General features: G+C 39.4%; 1 pseudogene; it reads right to left on the bottom strand.

The window, feature by feature from the left end:
* Window positions 1-224: 224 nt before the first annotated feature.
* Window positions 225-338, bottom strand: LOC114673265 (U6 spliceosomal RNA; annotated as a pseudogene).
* Between the last annotated feature and the right edge of the window lie 11014 nt (window positions 339-11352).

The following is an 11352-nucleotide window of genomic DNA, read 5'->3' as shown; positions in this document are numbered from 1 at the left end:
AGGAGTGCAGATATCTCTTCAATGTACTATTTTCCTTTATTTTGGGAATATACCCAGCAGTGGGATTGCTGGATCATATGGTAGCTCTGTTTTTAGTTTTTTGAGGAACCTCCAAACTGTTTTCCATAGGGCTTGTACTAATTTACATTCCCACCAATAGCGTTCGAGGGCTCCCTTTTCTCCACAACCTCACTAGCATTTGTTATTGCTTGACTTTTGGGTAGAAGCCATTTTAACTGGGGTGAGATGTGTGTGTCATCCCTGCACAGAGGCCATGCTAATCTACTCTGTGTTGTTCTAATTTTAGTACATGTGTAGCGAGCGCTTGGTTTGAAAACATTTTATTTAAGTTTATTGCATCTCAAATTGTTCAAAAGTGAGATTGTGCTGTAATTTGCCTGTCTTATATTTTTCTTGTTTCATTTTGGTATCAAGGTTATATTTACCTCATAAAATAGTTTGAAGGTTTTCCTTCTTTTCCTCTTCTTTGGAATCATTTGCATGAAGTTGGTTGTCTGTTTTTTGAATGTTTGGTAGAGCTAACTTGTAAAATCACCTGGACCACATATTGTGTGTTTGTGTAGGTGGGGATATATTTCTAAAACATGAATTTAATTCCTTTAACGATTATTTGTTTATTCAGATCCTCTATTTCTAAGTCAGTTTTTTTGTTTTTCCTTGAGACAGGGTCTTGCTCTGTTGCCCAGGCTGCAGTGCCATGGTCCTCCTGCCTCAGATTCCCGAGTAGCTGGGACTACAGGCATGCACCACTATGCCCTGCTTATTTAAAAAATTTATGTATTTGTAGAGACAAGGTCTCACTCTGTTGCCCAGGTTGGTTTCAACCTCCTGGATTCAAGCAATCCTCCTGCCTCGGCCTCCCAAAGTGCTGGGATTACAGGTACGAGCCACCACACCTGGCCCTTAGTCAGTTTTGGTAAGTGTTTTTGCTCTGTGAAAATGTTTATTTCACCCAGTTTATTGGCTAATCTTGCTCATAGTATTTACTTATTATTTTTAAAGTATCTATTGTATCTGTAGTTATTTAATTGCTAATATTATTTATTTGTGCCATTTCTTACTTTGATCAATCAGATCAAATTTCTGTCTATTGGTATTTTCAAAGAACCAGACTTGATTATCCCTTCTATTGTTTCTTTGTTTTCTATTTTATTAATAGTTGTTCCTTTCTTTATTATTTCCTTCTATTTTCTTTGTATTTACTCTGATGTAGTTTATAGAAAATCTTGAATCTGATATTTATTCAATTAATTTCCAGTTTCTTTTAATATATGCTTGTATGACTTCTCCTCTAATTACTGCTTTTAGCTACATTCCACAAATTTTGACACAAAGAATTTTATTAAGTTATAAATATTTTCTAATCTTCATTATGATTTTTTCTTTGATCCATTTGTTGTTCAGAAGTGTGTTTTTACATTTCCCAAACATATTAGATTTTTAAAATTGTGCTGTTATTGATTTTGAATTTAATTGAATTGTGATGACAGAATGCAGTCTACATGATATTGGTTCTTGATTTGCTTTGTATTGTAGTACAAAATCAATTTTCAAAATGTTCATGAAGCTTAAAAAATGTGTATTCTGTAGGTGTTGGTTGTGGAGTTGTGCATATGTTCATTAGATTAAATTTACCGTGTTTAATCTACAGCCTAACTTGGTTTTTTGTCTCTTGGATACTTCTATTTCTTTTCTTTTTTTTTTTTTTTTTTTGAGACGGAGTCTCGCTCTGTCGCCCAGGCTGGAGTGCAGTGGCCGGATCTCGGCTCACTGCAAGCTCCGCCTCCCGGGTTCCCGCCATTCTCCTGCCTCAGCCTCCGGAGTAGCTGGGACTACAGGCGCCCGCCACCACGCCCGGCTAATTTTTTTTTGTATTTTTTAGTAGAGACGGGGTTTCACCTTGTTAGCCAGGATAGTCTCGAGCTCCTGACCTCGTGATCCGCCCGTCTCGGCCTCCCAAAGTGCTGGGATTACAGGCTTGAGCCACCGCGCCCGGCTTCTATTTCTAATTCAATTTCAAATTCCAGTTTCTAAGAGATGTTAACCTCTCCTACTATGCTTGTAGATTTTAAATTTCGTCTTATAATTCTCTCAGTTTTTGCTTTTCATATTTAATTTTTGCTTAATATATTTTGAGGTTGTGTTAACTGGAAGCATATAAGTTCCGAAATGTTCGACCTTTGTGATTATCTCCTTTAATTATAATATAGTGACTCGTTATTCCTTTTTTTCTTAATTTCTATTTTTTTTTTTTTTGAGACAGCCCAGGCTGGAGTGCAATGGCATGATCTCGACTCACTGCAACCTCTGCCTCCTGGGTTCAAGCAATTCTCCTGCCTCAGCCTCCTAAGTAGCTGGAACTACAGGCATGAACCACTAGACCTGGCTAATTTCTTTTTTAATTTTAGTAGAGACGGAGTTTCACCATGTTGGACAGGCTGGTATTGAACTCCTGACCTCAAGTGATCCGCCTGCCTTGGCCTCCCAAAGAGCTAGGATTACAGGTGTGAGTTGCCACACCAAGCTGTGGCTCTTTATTTCTAATAATGCTTTGGACTTAAAATATATTTTGCCAGAGATTGGTTACAACAGCTTTCTTTTGATTAATATTTGCCTAGTTTATCTTTTATCATTAAATAAAAGTTTTAGCTTTTTTGAATCCTTGAGTTTTAGGTGTGGGTCTTTTATAAACAGTATACATACAGCTTTTATTTTTTAATCTAATCAGAGAATCTCTATCTGCTGAGTAAATCCTTTAGCATTTTTTAATATACTGTGATTACTGATATGTTGTATTGATTATCTCATTTTCGTTAATATACATGACATATAGAACTAATTTATATTACTTTTGTTCTTTCTAGTGCTCTGCTTTTCCTCTTTTTTTTTTTTTTTTTTTGAGACGGAGTTTTGCTCTTGTTACCCAGGCTGGAGTGCAGTGGTGCCATCTCAGCTCACTGCAACCTCTACCTCCTGGGTTCAAGCGAGTCTCCTGCCTCAGTCTCCCAAGCACCTGGGACCACAGGCACATGCTACCATGCCTAGCTGATTTTGTATTTTTAGTGGAGACAGGGTTTCACCATGTTGGCCAGGCTGGTCTTGAACTCCTGACCCCAGGTGATCCGCCCACCTCAGCCTCCCAAAGTCCTGGGACTACAGGCATGAGCCACTGTGCACAGTCAGCTTTTCCTCTTTTTTTCCCCCCATTTCTTGTCTCCTATTGGGTTGATTTGTTTTTCTTTTTTTTACCTCTACTAATTTGAAAGCTGTGAATTCTATTTCTATTCTTTTAGTGTTATTCTTAAATGTTTAACATATATATGTATTCTTTACTTAACAAGGTAGCAGTTATTCAACATCTTTATGTTTTTCCCAGATAATGTAGGAACTATTTGAAACTTGAAGTATGATCATTTTCTTCCTAGCTTACATATTGTTTTAAGTTTTTTAATGTATCTTATTTCAATATCCTTACTTTTTGTATTATAAAAATTCATGTTGTTTTATGATGGCATGGCTTATTTAGATTTATCTTGGACTCTACCAATTTGTTCACTCATCGCTGTTTATTGCTCCTGGTTCCTTTTTCTATATTCAGTTTTCTTCTCCCTGAAGTATATCCTTTAGTTCTTTGCACATTGATATGTAATGGTAACAAACACTCTTTCTTCGTTTAAGCAAAAGTCATTTTCTTCCTTATAACATCTAGCTGGGGATAGAATTCTAGGTTGACCATTATTTTCTTTAAGTAATTTGAAGATATTTTCCTTTTTTTTTTTTTTTTTTTGAGACGGAGTCTTGCTCTGTCCCCCAGGCTGGAGTGCAGTGGTGCAATCTCTGCCTCCTGGGTTCACGCCATTCTCCTGCCTCAGCCCCCCGAGTAGCTGGGACTACAGGCGCCCGCCAGCATGCCTGGCTAATTTTATGTGTTTTTAGTAGTGACGGGGTACGGGGTTTCACTGCGTTAGCCATGATGGTCTCCATCCCCTGACCTCGTGATCCACCTGCCTCAGCGTCCTAAAGTGCTGGGATTACAAGCATGAACCACCGCACCCGGCCCATATTTCCCCATCTTATCCTGGCATCTATTGTTGCTGTTGAGAAGTCTACTGTCAGCAAGTACTGGCAATCATTATTTTTTATCTGTGACTGCTGTTTTTTTCTTTTCTTCTTTTTCTTTTTTCTTTCTTTTTTTTTTTCTTTTAAGTTTTAAAATATTTTGTTAATGGCGAAAGGTTAGGGAAAGTAGAAGCTTTTTTGGAGGGCATTTTGGCACGATCTGTCAAAATTTTAAAGCTAGCATTGTTGTTTCCAGGAATAGATTCTGAAGATCTGATTGCACAAGGGCATGGAGCTGTGTGCAGAAGGAAGTTCACGTGGAGTTCTTTGTAATCATCAAACCTGGACCGGACAGGGGGCGGCACGCGCAGGAGCACACTCACTGGGAAGGGTGAGGCGCCTCCGTGACACCACCGGTTCCGTACATCTAAGGAGGAACTCCCCGGCCTGCTGGGCCCTGAGGGGTCCGGGTGAGCAGCCAAGGCCCCTGTCCTCATGCAGGGTTCTGGGAGACACTGGGATCCGTATGTATAAATAGGGGTGCTTTTCTGTTCCACAGAAGACAGGAACTGCCTGCGGTGCGTGAGGAAGCTGCCTCTGATGTGGCCCTAGCCGTCGCACCCAGCCGTGGGGCAGGACATGCCTTCCGTCCTGACCGACTTCCAGGAGAACTGGGAGCCATTCAGGTACCCGTCCTTCTGCCGCTTGGCCGCCAAGGGGCACCCGGAGGCGCTGTGGTGGGACGCGTACTTCCCGGTGATGTGGCCCTGGCCGTCGCACCCGGGGACCGGACACTTGTTGGGCTCTTGATCTTCTTTATCTTCTTTGCTCTGTGCTATCCTGATACCGCTTTTCTTTGCTCTCGGGTAACCTGAAAGGCCTAGTGCCAATCCGGCTTGGAGGCCTCAAGGCCACTGCCCTGAGCGTGCGTCCTCCAGGAAGTCCATCTCCGTTTCCCTTGAATGCGCAGGAACACGTTCTGTGCTGTTTCTCCCGGAGGTGATATATTACTGATTTTCCCTCGACAGTCCTGGTTTACACTTGGCACCCTTTCAGAATTATGAATAGTGCTCTATTTACTCTCAAAAATATCCTAGTTAGAATGATAAATTTTGTGGCCGTCCTGGGTGGAATTTCTTTTTTTAAATATTTATTTATTTATTTATTTATTTTTTGAGACGGAGTCTCTCTCTGTCACCCAGGCTGGAGTGCAGTGGCACAATCTTCGCTCACTGCAATCTCCACCTCCCGGGTTCATGCCATTCTCCTGCCTCAGCCTCCCGAGTAGCTGGAACTACAGGCGCCCGCCACCAGGCCCGGCTAATTTTTTTGTATTTTTTTAAGTAGAGACGGGGTTTCACTGTGTTAGCCAGGATGGTCTCGATCTCCTGACCTCGTGATCCACCCGCCTTGGCCTCCCAAAGTGCTGGGATTCAGGCATGAGCCACCGCGCCTGGCCTGGAATTTCATTTTTACTTCCCCTTCTAAGGATTAATTGTGCTTTCTGTATCTGATGATTCATCAATTCTGGACATTTTAAGCCATGTTCTCTTTTTAATAAGTCTACAAATAATAACTTCTGATTTAAAATTGTATATTAAGAAAATAAGTTAATAAACGTATGATTAGATTAATGTATCCTTTTTCTCTTCAAATTGTCTGGCCTGCCAATACCCTTTAGAGCTGGCATAGTTACTGTTAAAACACACCAGTTTTATTATGTAAATGGAACTTTTTTGGGCCCTCAGTCTCCAACACTTGCTTCAACCCTTTGTGTGTTTGCTTTTATTGTGTGTCATACATAAATAATATGTAAAACATACGTTAGCTACCACACGTGCCTGTAATCCTAGCACTTTGGGAAGCCAAGGCAGGAGGATTGCTTGAGCTCAGGAATTTGAGACCAGCCTGAGCAACTAAAATTAAAATTAAAAAAAAAAATTAATTTACTAAAATTAAAAAAAATTAGCTGGATGTGATGGTGTACACCTGTAGTCACAGCTACTCGGGGGGTGCTGAGGTGGGAGGATCACTTGAGCTGGGGAGGTCTAGGCTGCAGTGAGTCCTGATTATGCCACTGTACTCCAGCCTGGCAACAGTGCAAAACCTTGTCTAAAAACAAAACAAAACAAAACATATGTTAAAGAATATGGTGCCCAGCACTTTGGTGAACAATTTGAGCATTATCTAATGCCTGGGATGCTCCCTTTGGCTGCTGTTTAAGTGCATTCTGTTGCAGTCCCCATGTAACTGCTATTCTGAATTTTATGTTGATTATTCGATTACTTTTCCGTATAGTTTTTACCACATGTATTTTAAAACAATTATTATTTCTTCTACTTTTAGAATGTATACAAATGGAATCATATTGTATTATATATATTCTTCAGTGACCTGATTTTTTCTCCTTCAAATTTATATTTTTGAAGTTAATTAATGTTGATGAATATCACTGTTGTTCATTTATTTCAGCTGTGGTATAGTAGCCCAGTGTCAATATATCACAATACATAAATCCACTCTACTTATTATGGACACAGAGAATGCTTCCACTTTTTTGGTAATTATATACCTATCACTGGGACTGGGGGTCATAGAGTATATGCGTGTTCAACATTATTAATTAGTACCTAACAACCAGTGGTGATATCAGTTTCCATTCCCATTTGCAATATTTGAATTTCTTTTGCTTCACACGCTCACTAGCACTTGGGACTGTCAGTGCTTTAATTGTTGCCCAATTGGTAAGCGTGGAATGGTAGGGCATTGCGTCTGTTCGTTTAAACTTTTAATTTAGGCTTTGTGATTTTAATTTGCATTTCCTTAATTCTCAATTGTGTTAAGCATATTCTCATGTTTATCACACATTTGTCTTTGATCTTCAGTGGAATTCCGGGTTTTCATCTATTTTCTTTGGGGCTATTTTTCTCTTTCTTATTGATTTATAAGCATTCTATGTTCTGGAAATTAATCCTTTGTAATATGTGTTGCAATTGTCATCTCCAAGTTTGTGTCTTGTTTTTTCTCATTCTTTATGAAGTCTCTTGAAAACCAGAAGTTCTTAATTACTTCATGTACTTTCTTTCTTTCTTTCTTTTTTTTTTTAGAGTTGAGGTCTCACTCTGTCACCCAGGCTGGAGTGTAGTGCTGTGATCATGGCTCACTGCAGCCTCGAACTTTTAGGCTTAAGTGATCCTTTTACCTCAGTCTCGTGGGTAGCTGACGTTATGTGCGAGCCTGTGTGCTCACCTGACCATTTTTTTTTTTAAAGGTAGGTGCCGTTTTGTCCCTTATTTAATAGGTCTCTCTCTACCCTGAGGACCTAAATTATGAAATTATTATTCTGTATTATCCTATATCATGTCCTAATTTTTGTTATAGTTTCACCTTTCACATTTGTGTTTAAGCTACTTTAAATGGATTTTTATGTAGGGCATGAAGGAGGAATAAATTTTAACTTTCTTCCATATGGACAACCAATTGTGCTGGTATCATTTGTTGTGGTCCATCCTTTTCCTATTAAACTATAACATCTGTTCTGTCATAAAACCAGCTTCCGTATATTTTAGTTCACCTGGGCTGCTATCACAAAATACCATAAACTGGGTAGCTTAAAAACAACAGAAATTTATTTCCCATAGTTCTGGAGGCTGGGAAGTCCAAAATCAAGGCGAATTTGGTGTCTGGTGTGGGCCTGCTTTCTGACTCTTAAATGGCAGCTTCTTGCTGTGTCCTCACATGGTGGAAGGGGTGAGGGTTGTCTAGCAGGCTTCTTCTTATAAGAGCACCAATCCCGTTCATGAGGGTGCCACCTCCTTGACCCCATCACTTCCCAAAAGCCCCACTTCCCATCACCTTGGGGAGGAAGATGTCAATGTATGCATTTTGGGGGGATATAAACATTTAGACCACAGCACCGTATCTACCTACATTTGTTTCTGGGCTTTTTCTTCTATTTCATCAGTCTACTCTTGCACCAATACCATACTTTTTTTTTATTACTGTAATTTTGTCTTGATGGCTGGTAGGGCAGCCTTTATTTTCATATCTAGTAGGGCAAATCTTCCCCTCTTGTTCTTCTTCAAGAATGACTTGGGTTTTTTTGACCCTGTCATCTTTCCTACATATTTGATTGATTGGTTGATTGATTGATTGATGATTGATTGAGATGGAGTCTCTGTTGCCCAGGCTGGAGTGCAGTGGTGCAATCTTGGTTCACTACAACCTCCATCTCCCAGGTTCAAGCAATTCTTGTGCCTCAGCCCTCTGAGTAGCTGGAATTACAGACATGCACCACCATGCCTGGCTCAGTTTTGTATTTCTAGAAGAGATGGGGTTTTGCCATCTTGGCCAGGCTGGTCTCAAACTCCTGGCCTCATGTGATCCGCCTGCCTTGGCCTCCCAAAGTGCTGGCATTGCAGGTGTGAGCCACCACGCCCGGCGGTAATCTTATTCTTTCAAAGTCCCTGTCCTTCCAGCTAAACCATTAGCCTCTGTCTAGGAATCCAGGTAATATCCGTACATCCATACCTCTAGCCTGGGGGTGGGGCTGGGAGAAGCCACTGATTACAAGACAGTCTAAGAAACTACCATATCTTGCCATTATGACTGTGAAGTAAGAGTTTGTGGAAAGGCTATGAATTGCAGTTTCTGTAAAACCTCAGAGTGGAGCTTGCAGAAAAATTGCAAATCCATGTGTGACTGTTGCAACCTGAAAAAAATGGCTATTATTTTACCTTACTTCTACCCACCTTCCAATCTTGTTCAAATTTTCTTACTGGTTAACTCTACCTTGGAGTCATAGTAGTAAAAGTAATTATCTGACTTAAAAGAAGTGATGGTGGCACCAAGTTGATGATGGACTGTCTAGCCCAGTGCTATATATTTATGTTGATCTCAGTCATTTCCATGTATAGGTAAGGCATTGCTAGCCACCTGGTTTGGGAATGGCTTCCAGGAATAATACTCCTCCCCACCCTGTCAGTTCACCTGAGATTTTGGCATAAGGTACAGGGATCAGATGTTGTACTAGGATAACAGGCCTATGATGTTCAGCATTAGATGCATATGGTTGTTAAAGGAGAAGTAAGGTTTGAGATGTATGATGCCAAAAGCTAGTCTATTCAAATGTGAGATACAGATATGTCTTGAAGTTAATGTTTAAAAGCTCATTATATCTATGTTTAAAATATCAATCTCTCTTTCTTTATCCTTTGAATGATTGGTCTCAAAGTAACACTGCAACTTATAACAACATAATACTATTCTTAAAATGTTCTATTGTAGGCAATCAGGCAAGAGAAAGAAATAAAAGGCATCCTAATAGGAAAGGTACGAGTGAAATTGTCTCGGTTTTATGGTGACATAATCTTATATATAGAAAACCTTAAAAACTCCACCAAAAAGCCTGTTAGAACTGATAAATAAATTCAGTAAAGTTGCAGCAGACAAAATCAACGTATAAAAATCAGCAGCATTTTTATACACTAATAGCAAATTATCTGGAAAGAAAATTAAGAAAACAATCCTATTTACAACAGGAACACACACAAAATAAAATAATTATGTGTAAATTTATCAAAGGAGGTAAAAGACCTAAAGACCGAAAACTTATATAAAACATCGATGGGCCAGGTACAGTGACTCATGCCTGTAATCCCAGCACTTTGGGAGGCCGAGGCAAGTCGATTGCCTGAGGTCAGGGGTTGGAAACCAGCCTGGCCAACATGGTGAAACCCTGTCTCTACTAAAAACATGAAAAATTAGCCGGGTGCGGTGGCAGGCGTCTGTAATCCCCAGCTACTCAGGAGGCTGAGGCAGGAGAATCGCCTAAATCCAGGAGGCGGAGGTTACAGTGAGCCGAGATTGTGCCACCGCACTCCAGCCTGGGCAACGAGCAAAACTCCATCTCAAAATAAAACAAAATAAAATAAAACACTGATGAAATAAATTGAAGAAAACACAAATAAATGGAAAAATATCCTGCATTGGTGGGTTGGAAGAATTAATATTATTAGAATGTCTGTACTACCCAAAGTGATTTACAGATTCAGTACACTCTCTACCAAAATGTGAATGTCAGTTTTTCACAAAAATAGAAAAAAAAATTCATAAATTCATATGGAACCACAAGAGACCCTGAATAGCCAAAACAATTTTGGGCAAAAGAACAAAACTGGAAGCATCACACTACTAATTTCAAAGTATATTATAAATCAACTGTAATCAAAAGAGCATGGCATAAAAACATTCACAGCAGTGAAACAGGATAGAAAGCCTAGAAATAAACCCAGGCATTTATGGTCAATTGATTTATGACAAAGGCACAAAAGAACACACAACGGGGAAATAACAGTCTCTTCAATACATGGTGTTTGGAAAACTGGAAATAATCAATTATACACACGCAGAAGAATGAAATTGGATCCTTATCTCACAACATATACAAAAATCAACACAAAATGGATGAAAGATTATTAGAAGACCTAAACCTGTAAAACTACTAGAAGAAAACATAAGGAAAAAGCTCCATGGCATTGGTCTGGGTGATGATATTTTGGATATGATCCCAAAAGCACAGGCACCAAAAGCAAAAGTAGATGAATGGGATTGCATAAAACTGAAAAGCTCCTGCACAGCAAAGAAAACAATTAACAAAATGAAGAGACAACCCACAGAGTGGGAGAAAATATTTGCAAACCATAATATCAAAAATATATAAGGAACTCAACTCAATGGCAATAAGATAAATAACCTGATTTTAAAATGGACAAAAGACCTGAACAGCCATTTCTCAAAAGAAGACATACCAATGGCCAACAGGTTCATGAAAAAATGCCCACCCTCACAGATCATTAGAGACGTACAAATTAAAGCCACAATGAGCTATCACTTCCCACCTGTTAGGATGACTGTTATCAAAAAGATAAAAGGTTACAAGTGTTGGTAGGGATGTAGAGAAAAGGGGACCCTTGTACACTGTGGGTGGGCATGTAAATTAGTACAGCTACTATAGAAAACAGAAAGGATGTTCCTCAAAAAACTAAAAACAGAACTACCATATTATCCAGCAGTCCTACTACTGGGTATATATTCAAAGGAAATGAAACCAGTATGTTGGAGAGAAATCTACACTCTCATGTTTCTTGTAGCATTATTCACAATAGCCAAGATATGGAATCAACCTAGGTGTCCATCAACAAATGAATGGATAAAGAAAATGTGGTACATATACATGATGGAATACTATTCAGTCTTAAAAAAAGGAAAGCC

The sequence above is a fragment of the Macaca mulatta genome, chromosome 16 (genome assembly GCF_049350105.2).
Source record: "Macaca mulatta isolate MMU2019108-1 chromosome 16, T2T-MMU8v2.0, whole genome shotgun sequence".
In the NCBI taxonomy this organism is placed as follows: domain Eukaryota; kingdom Metazoa; phylum Chordata; class Mammalia; order Primates; family Cercopithecidae; genus Macaca; species Macaca mulatta.
This window is presented reverse-complemented; position numbering and strand designations above follow the sequence as displayed.